This window comes from Geotrypetes seraphini, chromosome 8 (assembly GCF_902459505.1).
Source record: "Geotrypetes seraphini chromosome 8, aGeoSer1.1, whole genome shotgun sequence".
NCBI classification, from domain to species: Eukaryota; Metazoa; Chordata; class Amphibia; order Gymnophiona; family Dermophiidae; genus Geotrypetes; species Geotrypetes seraphini.
Window position 1 is genome coordinate 6172958 of NC_047091.1, and position 19652 is coordinate 6192609.

General features: G+C 44.4%; 1 long non-coding RNA gene across 1 annotated transcript in view; it reads left to right on the top strand.

Moving 5' to 3' along the window:
- LOC117364679 overlaps positions 1 to 19652 on the top strand; it is a 42990-nt gene that overhangs the window by 4530 nt on the left and 18808 nt on the right. Inside the window, exon 3 of the long non-coding RNA XR_004540295.1 lies at positions 10766 to 10852. This is a non-coding gene — a long non-coding RNA (uncharacterized LOC117364679). The remainder of the gene's footprint in view (positions 1 to 10765; positions 10853 to 19652) is intronic.

The following is a 19652-nucleotide window of genomic DNA, read 5'->3' on the forward strand; positions in this document are numbered from 1 at the left end:
GTATACATGCGTCGATGTTTCTTCTCTCTCTGACGCTGCAGGAGTATAGTGATTGTTCTAAATGAGCAAGGTTTTGCAATACAAATACGTATAGTATTTTGTATTAAAGTTTTTAGGCTGTGAAACAAATCATTTGAGTTTCCATTATTTCTTATGGAGAAATTCACTTTGATATATATAAGTGTTTGGGATTACAAGCATGTTTTCAGAACGAATTATGCTCGCAAACCAAGGTTTTACTGTACTTGCTGTGGGTGTTTTGCTGTAACCCCATCTTGTTAAAGGGGGACTATAACCGAATAAACTGGAAAATGCCATGGGACAAGCGCACAAAAATAGTTTCCCAATGCTCAACGTTAACAGCATGCAAATTATATGTCCACTATGCAAGGCAGAGGAATGTGTCTGGTGCATGCGCAAAAGAGTTTTGAGGTAAAGCGAAACTCTTCTGTGCATGCCCATTCAAACCAAGAAATACAAGCGCACATCAACGCCATTCTCCTGCTCCTTAAATATAAGATTTTCAGAATTTTTCCCACTTGAAAAACTTCTATTTAAGTGCAGAAAACAGGCGTCAATCTGTGGTTCCACTTTCAGTTTTGCTTGGACTTGCACACGTGTGTTCCTCGCCACCGGCGCTCAGAGGCTTACACGGGCTTCCTTCCTCATTCAGATCAAATCAAAACTGGCAGATTTTAAAAGGAAACTCGTGAGAAATCCTCTCTTCTAACTCCTCGAAGAGGGCAGAAGGTTCCCAGCATTAAGCTACGTTTTTTGGGGGGGTTTTGGGTGTGCTGTTTCTCTGTCTACATTGAAAGCAATTTGTGCTGATCTGCGGGCACGTTAACTCACACACTGGAGTGCTTTGTGCACATTTAATATGCATGGGGTTTCCAGAAGTCCGGATTTCCCCGGACATGTCCTCATTTCGGCACTTTGTCCGGGTTTTGAAAAGCTTCTCCGACTAGAAAACTCTCTAAAAAATTTAAATCTTAACTCAAGACTTTTCTTTTCAAGAATGCCTACAACCTCTAATCCAGTGGTCTCAAACTCGTGGCCCGGGGGCCACATGCGGCCCACAAGGTACTATTTTGAGGCCCTCGGTATGTTTATCATAATCACAAAAGTCAAATAAAACAGTTTCTCGATCATATGTCTCTTTAGCTATAAATGACAATATTATTATTAAGACTTAGCCAAAAGCAAAGATTTATAAACTATAAAGAATTTTACCTCATGCAAAATTATCATTTCTTTAATAAGACATTAACTATTTTTTTCTGAGGCCCTCCAAGAACCTACAAATCCAAAATGTGGCCCTGCAAAGGGTTTGAGTTTGAGACCACTGCTCTAATCCCAGCTCTCTCTAATAATCCTCATTTAATTCACTGAAGTATTTTTGAACAAATAAAACGCTCTTAGATCAGAAGAAAAATCCCTGCTGGTAACTCCCTCACCAAAAATTATTTATTCAAGGAGGGATTCGATCTTTTCTGTTACAGCTCCCCAAATTTGGAACTCTCTTCCTCTCAATATAAGAGAAGAAAAATTTCCTACTAAATTTAAAGGCCTACTAAAAAGCTGGCTGTTTAAGGACGCCTTTAACTGACCCTTTTCATATTATCTCATTTCCTGGAATTTATCTGGACAAGGAACACTGTTAAGTAGAAATTAAGTGGGTACCGTTCTCCAACTTTTTGTTTCCTTACCCTTCCTTTTTATTTATTTTCAAATTGTATTTAATCCATTCCCCCCACCCTCCTCATCAGTGTTTTTACATCATAATTGTCTTTAGTGTCCTGTTTGTTGGAAATTTTTTATTTTTTCTATTTTTAATTTTGTAAATCGCATTGGATTTGGATACTGCGATTATAATCAGGGATCTCAAAGTCCCTCCTTGAGGGCCGCAATCCAGTCGGGTTTTCAGGATTTCCCCAATGAATATGCATTGAAAGCAATGCATGCACATAGATCTCATGCATATTCATTGGGGAAATCCAGAAAACCCGACTGGATTGCGGCCCTCAAGGAGGGACTTTGAGATCCCTGGCGTATATACAGTTTTATGCCTCCCTTGAATTTATGCACTAAGGCAGGGGTAGGTAATTCCGGTCCTCGAGAGCCGGACCCAGATCAGGTGTTCAGGTTATCCACAATGAATATGTATGAGATGGATTTGCATGCACTGCTTTCATTGTGTGCTAATAGATCTCATGCATATTCATTGGGGAAATCCTGAAAACCTGACTGGATTGTGGCCCTCGAGGAGGGACTTTGAGACCCCTGGATTATATCAAACATTTTAAATAAACTTGAAATTTCTTTTGAAGCGAGCCCTACCCTAATGTATCCCCCCCTCCCAATTACCTCCCTTTTATTTTTCTCGATGTACTGTATTTACTAACTTATCTTTTCTCTCCTCCCCCTCGTTTCATGTCTGTCAGTCTGTTCATACTCCCATTTACTTAATGTATTTTAACATGACATATGAGATATCATATATTTTATATTTTTAATTTTTTTTTTATTGTAAACCATTTAGATACCTGACTGATAAATGGTATATCAAAAATAAAGAAACTTGAGACGTCGGGATGGGCATTTGCACATGTGCAACGCAGTGACATCACACGCATACGCATGATGTCATCACATCACACCAGCGCATGCGCAGATGCCTTCTTGACAATCGAACAGGGTGAGGGGTCAGGGCTGGTGGGCGGAGGGCAGAACTGGGCGGGGCCATGGGTCCGGATTTTCATTCCGGAAAATCTGCTAACCCCACTTTAGTACTGTTATGGTTTTAAGCATTGGTCTGTACTGGCTCTGCAGGCTTCCCCGTGCCATGTCCCATCCTTGCTGACATCACTTCCTGTTTCCTCACAGGTGAGATCCAGCAAAGGGAAGCCTGCAGGGCTGGTATAGGCAGCAAAGATAAATTGCTGCAGCCATCACGGACGCCTCTAAGGTACATTGGGGAGGGAGAGGGGGTTCAAAGAGAGAGGGGCCATTGCCAGTCTCTGAAGAAGATTGGGAAGAAAGGGAGAGATGTTGGATACACAAGGTGGGGGGGGGGGGTTAAGCTGTTAATGCATCATTTGGAAAGAAGCTCTTACTGTTCCATTGCTGCCAAAGCACCCATTTCCAGGAGGGAGACTTTTTGGTCAGTCCTGGTTTTGAACTTACAGTATGCTATTTGTAATGCCTGCATCTAGTTTCAAGTTTATTAAAAAAAATTTTAGACCGCTTATTCGAGTTTCTAAGCGGTTGACTGTGTAAAATTACATAAAAACGAGTTATAAAATAACAATAAAACACGAAATGGGGGATACAGACTAACATCCTAACATACAGACCGCTTTGATCAAAAACATACGAAATGAAACAATAGGATAGTGGGAGAGAACTACAATTGATATAGGAAAGGAGAAACATTAAAGGATAAAACAATAGGTTAGGACAGAAATGACAATTGATTCAAATTTTTAAAAAACAATTTTTTTTTTAAACTTTGCCCTTAAAAGGACAGTTATTAACCAAAGGCGTCTTAGAACAAAAATGTCTTTAGTTTTGATTTAAATTGTTTTATATCGGATTCATAGCGCAGGTGGTTAGGCAGCGAAGTCCATAGAGTGGGAGCAGTGACCGCAAAGTTATTGGAACGCAGTGTATTTATCACAGGGTATGACTAAAAGATTCTGAGAAGTTGAGCGGAGAGATCTTGATGTATTATGCGGAATTAGAAGTCTGTTAATAAAATCCGGTTGATTATTTATTTTTGTTGTAAATGTTAAAAGTAAAATTTTATAGCTAATTCTATGTTCCACTGGTAACCAGTGAGCATTGAACAGAAGGGGAGAGACGTGATTGTATTTTTTTGCGCCGCAGATGATCTTGATAGCCGAATTTTGCACGATTTGAAGCCGTCTAATTTCTTTTTTTGTGATGCCCTTGTAAAGGGCGTTGCAGTAATCTATACAGGAAATTACCAAAGAGTGAATTAGTGTGTTAAGGGAAGCCGGTTCAAGTAACTTAGTGAGAGAATGAATCGTTTTTAATCGATAGAAACATTTCTGAACAACTGAGCTAATGTGAGAATGATAAGAAAACTTATTATCAAAAGTAACTCCTAATAGTTTTAAGGTTGGAACTATTTTAATGGGAAGTGATTCAAGCTTCAAAGGAGCATGTAGTGTTGTTCCTTCTTTAAAAGGGAAAATCATGAGTTTTGATTTGTTAATATTAAGAGACAATTTATTTGAGTCTAGCCAGGGTTTAATTTCCCCTAATTTGTGATTGATAGAGACTACTTCCTCCTTATTGTTAAGATTGATGGGATGTATTAGTTGAACGTCATCCACATAAGCAAATGTGGAAAAACCAATAGATTGGGCGACTGTTACAGGTCCCATAATGCAGTGTTTCTCAAGTCGGTCCAGGAGTAGCCCCTTGCTCCTTAGGTCTTCACTGAATGTAGATAGCTTTCATGCATTTTCATTGTGGATATCCTGAAAACTAGACTTAGCCAATAGGAAATTTCAGCAGAAAAAATATTCCAATAACCTTATACACTACCCCCCCCCCCCAACTCTTTGATCTGAGCACCCAAATACAATATAAGTGCCATTTGCACGCTACGATTAGAGAACACTTCAAAGGCTGCATCCTGAAGAGTTTTTGAGGCTGCTTTTAACTGAGCTGCATTTTGATTAAAATGTTTAATTGCAATTAATCACATAATTAAAGGTATTTTATTTATTTCCCATTGCAGCTCCTTGTGACTCTGGGCAAGTCACTTAACCCTTCATTGCCCCAGGTACAAAACAAGCACCTGTATACTGTATACTATGTAAACCACTTTGATTAAAACCACAGAAAGGCAATTTCCCTTCTTTCCTTTTCACTGTTGAACAGGGACTGTCTCTTACATGTTGTTTTTATATATCTAGTTGCACTGTAAAACAGTGGCATAGTCAGACTTAGTATTTCGTCTGGTCACATCATTAACTTGGATGGCCCTCCTTCCCCACCCCTATATAAAATACTGGGGTTTTGTTTACTTTCCATTAAGTAACCCCCCCCCTTGTGTATCCAACATCTCTCTCTTTCTTCCCAATCTTCTTCAGAGACTGGCAATGACCCCTCTCTCTTTCAACCTCGTCTCCCTCCCCAATGTACCTTAGAGGCGTCCGTGATGGCTGCAGCAATTTATTTTTGCTGCCTATACCAGCCCTGCAGGCTTCCCTCTGCTGGATCTCACCTGTGAGGAAACAGGAAGTGATGTCAGCGAGGGTGGGACATGGCACGGGGAAGCCTGCAGAGCCAGTACAGACAGCAAAACAAATCACTGTGATCACCGGGGGCTCCTCTAAAGTACACCTGGTAGGGAGTTCAGTGGCAGATATGGGCTACCAGCAGAGGAGAAGGCAGGGTTACCATATGGCTCCAGAAAAAGGAGGACGGATTGAGACATCCGGGTTTTATTTCCATTTGTTTCAATAGAAGTAAAGCCCAGATGTCTCAATCTGTCCTCCTTTTTCTGGAGCCATATGGTAACCCTAAGAGAAGGGAGTGTGGTGCTAATGCTGGGTGGGCCTGAGCAAAGAATGGGTGGATCTGTGCCCACCCAGGCCCATGTGTAGCTACTCCTCTGCTTTAGAAATAAGTAGTAGTGAGGTTATCAGATGTCTGGGAAAACCCAGCATGGGGCCTGAATGGATTTTTTTTTAATGGGGGAGTCTGTCCAGGTTTAGCTGGCTCTCTTGACTCCCCTACCTACCTCCTCCCAGACCTGGCCTCTATAATACAGTAGAATCTTTGGGCAGCCGGTAGCAGCATCGAGGTAAACCTGCTACTGCCCTGGACACCGCCTCTCTGCAAGTTCCACCTATGCGGAAACAGGAAGTAGCTGCAAAGGGGTGGCATCTGAGGCAGGCTGGTGGTAGCAGGCTTACCTCATTGCTGCTTCCCGAAGATTCAGTTACAGTGGCTGGGTGGGGAGGAGGTAGATGGAGTCGGGAGTTAGAGAGATTGTGAGGGGAGAAACAGCATGGAGGGAGGGAGGAAGCTGAGAAACAGCATGGAGGGAGAGAAGGAAGACTGGAAAAACAGCATGGATGAAGGGAAGGAGGGAGGAGGGATGGCTGGAGAAGCATAATGGAAAAGAGAGAGTGCTGGAGAAAAGAGCATGGAGTAGGGTAGTACTAGATGAGACAAGAGATAGAAACAGCAGGAGAGGAGGTTGGAAGCAGAGAGAGAAGCACCTGGTGGGGGGTTGAGGGTTGGAAGGAGAGAAAAAAAGAAAGAATGAAAGAAGCATCCACAGGAGATGGGGGTTGGAAGGAGAAAGAGAGAGGGAGAAGCACCCATGTAGCTTTAACCACTGCACCACACTCTTCCCTTTTAACCACTCATTGGTACTAAAAGCAAAGTATACCGTCTGTAACTGTTCATTATCCTAAATCCTGCTCTAGAGAGAGTTCTACCTTTAAAGTGTGTGGGTGGGAGAAGAGGGAATTGGGAGCCGTCGGATAACTTCCATCCCCTATGTTTTCCATCACTGCCAAAACTGGTAACTGGGTGATGATGGCAATATAGCGCTCTTAGTTATGTAGACATTTGCCCATGCGGAACTGAATTAGGATCATCAACTCATTTCCCATCCGGCGCCACATAAATTAGATGATCTGCTTTTCTGGATGGCCAGACTCATTCTTGTAACATTCTGTGCAGGCGAAATAAATGTTTCTTACTCCATTGCTCGGTGCCAACTCACATCTTTATAATTAAATTTAAAAAAAGCACCCACCCACCCACCCAAAAAGAGCCATACCCTGTTCTGTGGTTTGGTTTAATGCCATTATCACAATATTAGAGCTAGAAGATCCAGCAGAATCTACAGGCTTTGCTTTTTTGGATGCGCTTAGGGCTTTCCAAAACAGCGCTGAGTCATTCTCTCGTAGACAGAACAATGATCCTCTACAGGTCTGAGTGCTCCTGCTTTTTCCTCTTGCACATCCCTCCCAGATCTTTCTACATAGGGGCCGCCTCTGTCTCTTTTTATTGACTGCTTGTGTGAGAGAGCGTTTCCATTTCTAATTACTGTTTTATTTCATAGAGAGGAACAAGAAGTTGGCACGTGTTTCTGAAAAAGCAGGGATTTTATGTGCTGAATGGCTTTTTCTGCTTTTGTCTGCTTCCTACTTATTAGGGTTAAGAACATAAGAAGTTGCCCCCGCTGAGTCAGACCAGAGGTCCATTTTGCTCAGCGGTCCGCTCCCGCGGCGGCCCATCAAGCCTAGTGCCTGAACAGTGATCCCTGATTAATTTTGTAACTTACCTCTAATCCCATCCCTATAATCTACCTCTACTCTTATCTGTACCCCTCAATCCCTTTGTCTTCGAAGTACCTATCCAAAGCTTCTTTGAACCCCTGAAGCGTGCTCCTGTTTATCACATCCTCCGATAGCGCGTTCCATGTTTCCACCACCCTCTGTGTGAAAAAGAACTTCTTGGCGTTTGTTCTAAACTTCTCCCCTTTCAATTTCTCTGAGTGCCCCCTTGTACTTGTTGATCCCCTTAATTTGAAAAATCTGTCCCTTACCAGATGTTCGGATTTAACCGGACGTGTTCTCTTTTTAGAGGACTGTCCAGGCGTCCGGATGGCTTTTCAAAACCCGGCACTTTGTTCTAGGGCTCCGGATTTTACGATAGCAAAAATCTGGTAACCCTAACCCAACACGAGCCTTGTTTCAGCATAGTTTCAAGTGTCTTTATTTTTGATATACCGTCTATCAAAACAAGTGTCTAAATGGGGTACAATATAAAAAGATTGCAGAAAACAATCAAAATAGGTAAATAAAAGCAATATTTTATCAAATATTAAAAATACTAGACGAATTCACATTGACGTACATGGAACAAAAGGGAAGTTGGGGAGGGAAAGGTTGCTTAAAATACATCAAAGTAAAATTAATTTTAAAAAAAGAAGGTAAATGGGGAGTGGCAAAACATTAGGATGGGGATCGCTTCAGAAGAAGTGTTTGATGTTTCAAGGCTTCACAAGAATTAAAGGTTTGAGAAGCGGAAGCTGGTACTAAAGAGTGAAGGCATACAACACCTGCATCAGGTGGCATTAAAAACACCTAGGGCCGGATTCTGGAAACGGCGCCATCAGAGTGTCAATCCCATATAGGCGCCGTTACCAGAATTGCGGCTAGTATTAAACATAGGCACCGGTAATGCAGGCCAAGGTTTTGAAGGCCTGCGTTAACTGCGCCTGTGTTTGGCGTGAATTGCATCTACAGTGGCATTTAGCAGCTGAAACCACGCCTATTTTAACTTTAGGCACTGCCAGGCACCTCTGTAGATGCGATTCCGGTGCCCTTTTTAACATAAACATAGCATAAAACTTTATTTATGAATCGCAGATACCTCGCGGTCCTATACGATTTTAAAAAACATGAAACCAGCACATTAACTGTTGAATTTATAATCGATTAAAACCATACAATAATAATTTTCTGAATTTACTAAACAAATAAGTTTCCATCTATCTAAAATGCATATAAGAGAATTCTAGTGAAATTAATGGTCAAATTATAGACCCCCATTTGGGGATGCCTACATTTTTTTTAATGAGGTTTGAATTGTTTTTAAACATTGTGGTCAATTACCGCACCAATTAAAGCCAATTAAACCAATTAAGATAGGCGGCATTAGGCACCTACCACCACCTTACAGCCCCCAGAATCAGTCCCCTCAAGAAAGAGTGCACCACAAAATAATGTACAGTAAAATTTTGGTTTGCGAGCATAATTTGTTCCGAAAACATGCTTGCACTCCAAAACACTCGGATATCAAAACGAATTTCCCCATAAGAAATAATGGAAACTCCACAACCCCAAAACTTTAATACAAAATACTGTATGTACTCATATTGCAAGACCGTGCTTGTATATCAAGTTAAAATTTAATAAAATGTTTTGCTTGCCTTGCAAAACACTTGCATACCAAGTTACTTGCAATCCAAGGTTTTACTGTACTTGACAACTGGTCTGCAGATATTGTACCGGAGCACTAACTTGCTAGATTAAAGTGCGCCGGACACTGGCGTCCCAACAATCATGCCCTGACATTTGCACGCAGGAGAAATGCGCGCTAGGGAGTCAATTCAGAATGGTTTACATGAGCTTCTGTAATGGTGTTACAATACATGAGCTTCTGTAAAGGTGTTACAAAACAGTTTGTGTTTTCTGAGATGGTTTTCAGTGCAGACACATTTATGCCACACAGGTTCTACCTCCAGTTTCTCTCCAATCTTTTGTCCAAACCTTTGTATCCATATCCAGGACACTTTCTTCACAGGGAGCAGAGAAACGTTGGACTTGTTTGTGTATGCATATGTATAGTTCCTGCCTGATTCTAAAGAGGGACACGTTTATTCTCAGTACTCCCTAGAGAAGAGGAGGGACAGGGAAGATATGAAACAGATGTTTAAATACATAAAAAGCATTAATGCAAAAGAAATGTATAGGTTCCTTTTCTTTGGAAAGGGTTCGGCTTGGGGACATGATTTGAAGCTGCCGAAGGAAATCATTTTCACAGAAAGGGTGGTGGATGCCTCAGAACGGGACATCTACTAATTTTTAGGTAATAACATTGTAGATATCTGTCTTTCTATCTTTCTCTCTCCCTGCCCCCTCCCCTTCCTTCTCTCTCTCTCTCTCTCTGCCCCACATACACCCCCCACCGCTGCCAATTTCTCCAAGCCACCGCCACTGATTTCTTCCTGCTCCCCTGACGCCAACACAACAACAGGCCAGGTGCGTGCAGCGACTTAACAAGTGGCAGGCCTACAAGCCTCCCCCCGATGTCAATTCTGACATCAGAGAGGAAGTTTTGGGCCAATCCCGGGGGGAAGCTTTGTGGGCCTGCCGCTTGTAAAGTTGCATCCCATTACGGCATCCCAAAGCTGTGCTTGGGGACAATGGGATGGTCCCATTCAAAACAGGACTTATGGTCACACTATGGATGCCTGAAATATCCTCACGAAGGAGGTGGTGGACACAAAACCAGAGATGGAATTTACAAAGGTGTGCGTTAAAGAAGTCCTTCAGCATACAACACAGTGAAAAGACATATTTATGGAGGGGGTGGGGTGAGAAATCTGCAGAAAGAGAGAGAGAGGCATTTATATCACTAATCACCTTGCTGACCAGACTAGATGGGCCATTTTCATCATTTCCTATAAGGCTTTAAGCCTCTTAAGCATTTTCTCGCAAGTGAAGCATGTGTTATCAGAAATGGGCTGATGTTCAGAACGCCTTTGCTATAGGAAACAGCACACAAAAAGAATTTCCCAACATTAATGGCATGCTAATTATATGTGCAACTGTGCACTATGCAAATGAGAAAGAAAGCTTTTGTGCATATGCCCATTCAAACCCAGAAGTGCAGGCGCGCATCAGCACCGTTCTTCTGCTCTTTATGCAAATTAACGCTACGGCTAGTCCGGAGCAAACCGCCTCTAGCACCAGCATTAGCTTTTCCAAGTTTATAACATTTTTGCAGTGGTGTAGCCAGACCCCCAATTCTGGGCAATCCTGAGCCCAAAGTGGGTGGGCCTCTCTCTTTATCCCCACAGCCTGTGCAGGCTCTCTCTTTCCCTCCCTGCCCCCCCCCCCCCACCTCACAGCCTGTGCAACAGCCTCTCTCTTTCCTCACCTTCCAACCCCACCCATGCAGCATTTCTGTTTCTTTTCAGGTCACCAGGAAGTGACATCAGAAGACAGCCGAGGCTGGTGAGAGCGCATGCGGAAGATGTTGCTTGTGCTGGTGAACATTTAAAGAGGTACGCGGGGAAGCAGAGAGGAGGAGAGGTGCCAAGCTCCCCTCCCCCATGTGAAGATGGTGCCCTGTGCAGTCCGTCCTTCCCCCCTTTACTATGTCAGTGGGTTAGGGGGCATATCGTAGGCATGTTTTTCATGTAGGTGCCTGTTTTGGACTTAGGAGCCCTCATTTAGGCCAAGAAAACCCTGACATAAATAGAGTGTACTTAAGGTCAGGACACCTTTTGACGCCCAAGTCCACTTTAGGCGCCATTGAGTGTGATGCTATAAAGTGCGCCTAGGCTAGGGTTACCATATTTAACGACGGACAAACCCAGACACATGGCTTCACCCCCCAGCCCCACCTTGTTCTGCCTCCAACCCTTCCCCAGCTTTAGAACATCTTTTAGGGTTCTGGTTTTGCAATCATTTCGTGCCATGCCAATGTTTTGCTGACTTTTGTTCTTGATGTTGCTGATATGCTTGTGCAGTGACTGTTGTTTCAAGTTGACCTAAATAAAGTTTTTTTTAAAATGCAACTCTGGATATAATGGACTGTTTTTCCAGGTCCCTTGAAGTCCGTTATAATGAGATTATACTGTAGAAGGGCCCCTATGTTAGGATGCGACAAAATGAACCTGAAAGTCCCAAGGAAACAGAATCTGTATGCAGTGCAACACTTGTGAAATAGAAACTGAAATACATTTCCTCTTGAACTGTGGAAATTAAGATGCACGTTTCCCAGAGCTTAGGGAGAAAAATCAGACTTCCCACACAAGAATGAGTTGGAAAAACTCATAAAACCCTGGGGGGAGATAGAAAAATACAGCAGGCTGCAAAACAGGGGGAAAAAATTAAATCTGTCCAAGGACCGATGGACTAGCAGCAGAAACTGGCAATTCTTCTTGTAATTTGACTGTTATTAGCATTCTCTTTTTCTTTGCAATTTTCTCTTTAAGCATTACAATGTATGCACATGTGGAATCGTAATATCAATAAAGTTATCTACATCTGATTGTGTTTGCAGAAGCTGAGGGGGCCATGTTTGTTGAGGGCAGGGACTGTGAAAGTTGAAAGGGCAACAGCAAACTGATCTGATTCTGATGGGACACCAACTGATGTATCTATAATTACTCAAACTTAGTTTAGAGCATTATTGGAGGACACTCAAGGAGGCATGACCTTCTGAAAGGTGAGCGCCTTCCCCTGGCCATTTCCCCCCACTCCGTTGACAGCAAGCAGCTGTGAAATTTGAGCATGAACAGTCTCTCTTTAATTCCTCTGCATTCCCTGAAGCTGCACTGGCTCTCTCATTCTACCAAAGTAATTGCATCTCACAAAGGCCAGTGCCAGGCTTTGAACAGAAATGCCCGCAGGAGAAGGTGGCACGCTGTGTTTATCCTGGGCATGCCTAATTAAATGATTCTGAGAAAGGATTTTGAACACCTTCTCCTCCTCTGCCTTCTTCCCCTGCAGCGGCACTTCAGCCGGCTTCCTTTTGATATCTGCTTGTGGCTTTCTTTTGCAGGCAGTTACTTGAGTCAGATGAAGCCTTGGCTGGGAGAAGAGACTGCTGTGGAAAGATAACACAAGTCACATGACCTGGCACCAGACGCCTGCTATTCCTCAACATGCCCGGCCTCGGTGCCCAAGGGCGCTCACAGAAACAGGACTTGCGGCTTATTCCATGTTTATCTTCTGGCCTCCTGTTGTTTTTCTCCTAATGGAGCCCCAGAGGATGCCAGTGGAGGGCACATATGAGACCCCAGATGGTCCATCTCCCTCTCTTCCCTCCCCCCCTCCTCCGCTCTCACTGTGACATTTTTCAATCAGTCAGACTCTAAAGCAAGAGCGCAGCACTCTTCTCTGGTCTCCATGGAGACTCATCAGCCCTGCTCGCTAATGCCCATGACATCTCAACCAGCAGAACTCCTGAGAAAATAAAAAGCTGGCATCTCTGGTCAGGATCCTCCCTACCAGAGCGAAGGCAGGAGGAGAGCTCATCAGTCATTTCCGGGAGAGGAGACCCAAACAGCCTTTGTACGCCCAGTGCGGGATAGGAAAGGGAAGAAGGATCGTTGATGGAGGTGAAAACCAGTGAGCTTCATATCATCCCCTCTTCCCCGCCTTCCGTCCTCCCCCAGGCAAACATCCTTCTTTGCCAACAGTGATGCACCCCAGTGCGACCACATCATTCTCAGTCACACCTCTTCTGTGTGCACTTTTCAGCATATATTGTTATTGTGGGGCCCCTCACTGAATCAAACAACCAATTAGGATGTGGCTGCTGCAGGCCACTCCCATGATGCACTAGGCCTCAGATTGCTTCCCCAACCATCACCATGTGATGTCATTGTCTTCTGCAAACAGAATGTATTTTGGAAGAAAATGAACAGATGCTTTGTTCTGCCTCCATCCATTATATACCTTGGTCTACCCTCACATAGCAAAAACTTGCATACGGTCCCGTACAGCTTTTAACCATGATGGCCATGACTTAAATACATCCTAACTCTTGCTGTCGAGGGGCGAGCTGTTTCTTGGGAGCAAGGCTTTAATTCAGGGAAGCATCAAGATCTACAACAGGCATCGTGAACTAAAAGGGCTATTAGGAGCTACAGGGTGCAGGGAGGGTGGACAACAAACTGGTCATGCCATCCCAGTTAACATCAGGACTGTATTACATGCCTGGCTATCGGTCCTGCCATGTAATGCAGTGGCCAGTGTTGTCTGCCTTGTATGGTAAAAAAAAAAAAGTGCAGATACAGGGCACACCCCCTGCATTTACTGCCCAGCCTTTGCACTTACCCATCTCCATGTCATTCTTTAAGGAGAGAGGGTAGAATCAGAGTATGAATGGGCTTAACCACTGACCCTCAAGCTTTGCATTGAAGAATGTTGCTGTAGAAGGACTGAGGTTGAGATACACTAAAGAATGGGACCTGGGTTGGCCACTGTTGGAAACAGGATACTGGGCTTGATGGATCTTTGTTCTGTCCCAGTACAGCAATTTTTATGTAGTTATGTGAGCCAAGTATAGGACAATCAAGCCATTGTGACATCACTTATGAGGTTGGCTCTTAGGCATTGGTGGAATGAGGTATTATGACATCACAATGTCAGTTCTGGAATGTTGCTGCTATGTGGGTTTCTGCCAGGTAGAGAATGACATGGGGACAGAATTTGTCCCCGTCTCTGCAGTTAACTGTGGGAAACCATCCCCATATCATTCTTTAAGGAGAGTGGGAGAAATCAGAGTCTGAATGGGCCCAGCCACTGACCCTCAAGCCTTGCATTGAAGAATGCTGATGTAGAAGGACCGAGGTTGAGATAGACACTAAAGAATGACACGAGATGGTTAGAACATAAGACCATAAGTGTTGCCATACTGGGACAGACCGAAGGTCCATTGAGCCCAGTATCCTGTTTTCAAGTACCCGGCAGAAACCCAAAAAGTAGCAACATTCCAGAGCTGAGATTGTGATGTCATAATACCTCATTCCACCAATTCCTATGAGCCAAACTCATCAGTGATGTCACAATGGCTTCATTATGAATGGCACTCAAGCCTGGTATTGAAGAATGCTGGTATAGAAGGACTGAGGTTGAGATAGACACTAAAGAATGACACGGGATTCTTTCCTATGGTTATCCGCAGGGACAGTGATTAATTTTGTCAACGTATCATTCTCTAATAGTTTTGGCATTAATCATGCAGTATGTGCAAAATTTAGGATGGTTTAGCAATCTCTGTTTGCTTGTGAGCAAGAAGGTCTCATTCATGAAAGCTCTCACCTTAAATCGATTTCATTTTAGTTTCTGACCGAGTCTGTGTCCTGGGGACAGAACTGACCCCAGAAGGGTGTTAGGGCCCAGGACAATGTAGTCCCAGCTGTTGCCTTTCCAAAGATACTGAAGGGGGCAGGATAAATCACTGCGAAAGGGGAAAAAAGGAGCACTGGACTGGTGCAGATGTTTCTGTAATGGTAGATTACCACATTTTCCCATTTGGAAAATCTGGACCCCCCCTAGACACACCCCCCCCCCCAAGTGCCCATCCAGTTCCACCCATCCCTGCCCCATTACACCCCAGTCCCGCCCCCCAATCCCACCCTAGCTCCGCTCCCCGCTCTCATCGGGCAGGAGAGCATCCACTCATGCGTGGATGTGACATGATGGCGTGTTTGCGTGGCATCCGGGCATGCTCTCCTGCTCAACAATGATTTGTTCCAAGCTGAACAAAGTGCCATTTTTTTTTTTTTTTTTAAAGCTGTCCAGACCCCCAGACATATCCTCAAAAGGAGGATATGTCCAGGGAAATCTGAATGTATTGGAGCTCCCAAGAAGCATCAAGTGTCGGGTCAGATAGAATTGGCAAGAAAATGTGGGGACCACAAAACTTCAAATGTCCATCAGAAAGGCCATCTCATGTTTCCCAATCATAGTTCATAGAAACAAAGAAGATGACGGCAGAAAAGGGCTACAGCCCATCAAGTCTACCCACTCTGCTTACCCACCCCCTGTCTATGCCCTAATGACCCAATTTCCTTATCTTGACCCTCGTAGGGATCCCACATGGGTATCCCATTTATTCTTAAAGTCTGGCACGCTGTCTGCCTCGATCACCTGCACTGGAAGCTTGTTCCAATGATCAACCGCTCTCTCTGTGAAGAAATACTTTCTGGTGTCGCCATGAAATTTTCCGCCCCTGAGTTTGAGCGGGTGCCCTCTTGTGGCCGAGGGTCCCTTGAGAAAGAAAATATCATCTTCCACTTCGACACGTCCCGTGAGGTACTTAAATGCTTTGATCATGTCTCCCCTCTCCCTACGTTCCTCGAGAGTGTAGAGCTGCAATTTGTTCAGTCTCTCTTCGTACGAGAGACCCTTGAGCCCCGAGATTATCCTGGTGGCCGTCCGCTCATGCAATTGTTCTGCAGTTCTTTTCCCCTTCAGTTTTTCATTCAGATATCACTTCGGTCTTGTTTCCTCCCCCAATAAGTCCTTCCAGGGCGAGTGAGTTTGGAAAGCCACCAGCTGCCCTATTCTGCCCCCTCAGCTTATGAAAACAGAGAAACACACTGTCCTTACAAGATCCCTACCCCCCTCCCCCCCTTTTAATGCTGTAAAGTATGTGAAAGTGATTGTGAAAAAAGAAAAAATAAAGCTGAGAAACTTCCCATGAACTGTATGAAATTAAAATTCTTCCCAAAACCTTTCCTCTCATTATCCTGGCATGTCCTTGATAGCTTGCGAAAATATGAGGTTTTCATCAACCAGGGTCGCAGTGCAGAGTTTTTCATCATGGTCGCTCGCATGGTTGATAAATAGTTGGTTAAAATATTAAAGGCTAAAGTGGTTCAGAACATGAAAAGTGAAAAATAAAACCCCGTCTTTCTTTATCTTGCTTTTTCTACCTAGATATAGTAGGTCCTTGAGAGCTGTGCTTTCATACTAGAATTGCAGCCTGAAGGTTAGCATGCAGGAGGCCAGAACTCATTCATCTCCAGCCCTGATCTCTGCAGAGCCGAGTGAGTAATCCAAGGACTGCATGAACAGTAAAACACTTCCAGCTAGTCCTGCTATTGAACAGAAATAGGCCTCCTTTTTCATCAGACTACAACACCAAAAGTTTTAAAAATTTTCATTTGTAAGGCTGTAAGAAAAAAAAGCTGAGCTAAGAAACGGGCTTAGCGTGACCTTATGAGGGCCTTTTCCACTTCTAGCACAGCCATAAAAAAATACTTTTTTTTTCTATTTGTTTCATTTTTGGACGTGCGCTGTTAGCGCACGGCCATTATGAAAAAGTTGCATGTGCAAACCTATTGTCTCCCATTTAGGAAGATTTAAGGGGTTCCCATATCATGGCCAGGCTAACCAAAGCCATTCTCCATCCCAACACATCACCTCCCAAAAATGATTTTGACTTCCTCTAGGTTTTGAGGTTACTTTAAGGGGGGTAGAAACATAGAAATAGACAGCAGATAAGGGCCACGGCCCATCCAGTCTGCCCACCTTAATGACCCTCCCCTACCTTTCTCTGTGAAGAGAACCCACGTGACGATCCCATTTTGTCTTAAAATCAGGCACGCTGCTGGCCTCAATCACCTGAAGTGGAAGACTATTCCAGCGATCTACCACTCTCTCGGTGAAAAAGTACTTTCTGGTGTCACCGTGCAGCTTCCCTCCCCTGATTTTCCACGGATGCACTCTTGTAGCCGTGGGACCTTTGAAAAAGAAGATATCTTCTTCCACCTTGATACAGCCCGTGAGATATTTGAACGTCTCGATCATGTCTCCCCTCTCTCTGCGTTCCTCGAGTGAGTGTTAGCATGTGATTTTATTGTAATTGATGGTGGAATCCATGTATGCTGTCTTGACTATTGTGAATGTTTTATGGTTAACCGCATAGGTGTGTAGGCGGTCTAGAAATTTTTAGAAATAAATAAATAATCGTTCGAGTTTCTAGCCCGTCCTCCCAGAAGGGCCCAGAACCGGTTACAAGTTACGGTGTGCATAGCACAGTGTTTTTCAACCGCTGTTCCGCGGCACACTATATGCAAATCTCTCTCATGCATATTCATTAGGGATATCTTGAAAACCTGACTGGCTGGGGGTCCCCCAGGACAGGTTTGGGAACCACTGATCTAGATGGTCAGGATTTGGACCTGAGCTGGGCCCAGAATTGAAAGACTCTGAAACGAACCAGGCTAGAACCCAGCTGAGTATGACAGAAAATGAATATTAAATAGGGAATTTCACCAGGAAATGGAAACAAAGGTTTCTTCACCAAATCTGTTCCTGACTAACCTGAAGGAAAAAAAGGAGTAGGAGAAAGCAGATACATAAAATGAAAATACAACTCATCTGGTGTTCAGGATAACCACTGAGCATATGCAAAAGATGCTTTTGCACACACTGGGTTTTAATGGATACAAATATATTCAGGCACATTTCATACAGAAACCCTGAACACCAGACCAGTTAGGTGTCCTAGCAGAACAGGGTTAGGAACAATCGAGGTAAGCCAGAGCCTGCATCTGAATTTGTTTAAGCCAACCCTGAGGGATAATAATGAGGTTTGCTATTAGCACTTACATTCCTGTCCTCTCTAGAAATGCATCTGTCTAACACAAGGCTGAATCTGTAGAACAAAAGGAAGTGGAACTGTGGGGACGGTTCATAGACAACAACGCGGAAGACAAAGGCGCGTGCCGACAACTGAGCGCAAGACGGAGGTGCACGCCGAAGAAAATTACTGTTTTTAGGGGCTCCGACGGGGGGTTTTGTTGGGGAGCACCCCCAGTTTACTTAATACAAATTGCGCAGGCGTTGTGGGGGGTTTGGAGGGTTGTAACCCCCCACATTTTACTGTAAGCTTAACTTTTTCCCTAAAAACAAGGAAAAAGTGAAGTTTTCAGTAAAATGTGGGGGGTTACAACCCCCCACAACGCGACACGATCTGTATTAAGTAAACTGGGGGGTTCCCCCCCCACAACCCCCCGTTGGAGCCCTAAAAACAGTAATTTTCTTCGGCGCGCGCCTCCACACTGCGCTCAATTGTCTGCTCGCGCCTTTGTCCCGGCGCGCTTTTGACCTGACACTGTGGGGACAGAGAGAAGGGAAGAAGAACTGGATTAAGGAGCAGAAATTCTCGCTCAGCAACTCCCCCCCCTCACCTTCTTCTCTGCTAGCTGCTTAGAAAGGAGGGTCTGGAACAGAACATCCCCGCTGCTCTGGAGTAGGATCACCCATGGCCACGCCCTCAGGCCCGCCTCTTTCCACCTGTCATGCCCCATTCTGCCCCCCCCAGCCCCGCTCTCAAACGGCATCCACGCATGCGAGGATGCCCCTTCCTGACACAATTTTGATGGGAGGTTTGTCAAAATCTGAAAAGGAGGACCTGTCTGGGAAAAATCCGGACGTCTGCTAACCCTATGTACATTGGTTAGGCACCCCGACGTATGCGCCTAACCTTAGGTGCACTTTATAGAATTTGTGGGTTTATTCCTAATTTTGCATGTGGCAGCTGGGTGCACAATTAGTATTACAAGTACACTGTGCCCCCTGCCCCGCCCCACCCCACCCTGCGCCCAGACAGAAACAGGAAGCGGCGTCAAGAGGGAAGCTTTGGGTAAGCAGCACCGCTTGCACAATTATAGTTCCCGTTGCCTTTCTTACCCGCGTTGCTTGCTTGTCTTATTTTATGTCGATGGGGGAGGGCTGCGTTGCCGATCGGGGGGCCCACATTGCCGATCGATGCTGGAGGGGCCCATTGCCGTTTGGAAAAAACAATGTTGATGCCCTCCTTCAGCAGGCCCCCCTGACCATTTCGGGCCCTAGGCACGTGCCTACTTGACCTATTGGTTAATCCTGCCCTGCTCACGCCCCTTTAGAACAATGAACTTTAGGCCTGCATTTTGTAACATAGCACACAGGGCAGATGTGCACATAGCTCCAAATTATTGCAAAGTATTAGTATCACCAATTATTGATTGTTGACCCCTTTATCTAATCACTTTGTCTGCGATCAGCGCCCAAATTTGCACAACCTATATAGAATCTGGAGGATTACACGTTTCAGATCTTTGCCATACATAGTCATTAAAGGTGGCTTGAAAACATCGCCTGTTCACAGCCCTCGATGACTTCTCTTCTTATACAAGGTCATTGGGGGGAGAGGGTCAAATGGTGCTAAAACCTGGACTGGTTCATTCTGTCCCCAGTGACCTGGGAAGCCTAATTTCACAGCAGTACAAAAGTGGGGTAAAGGAAGAGAACCAATGAAGTCTTCCAGTCAGGACTACGTATTTCTTCACCTCACCA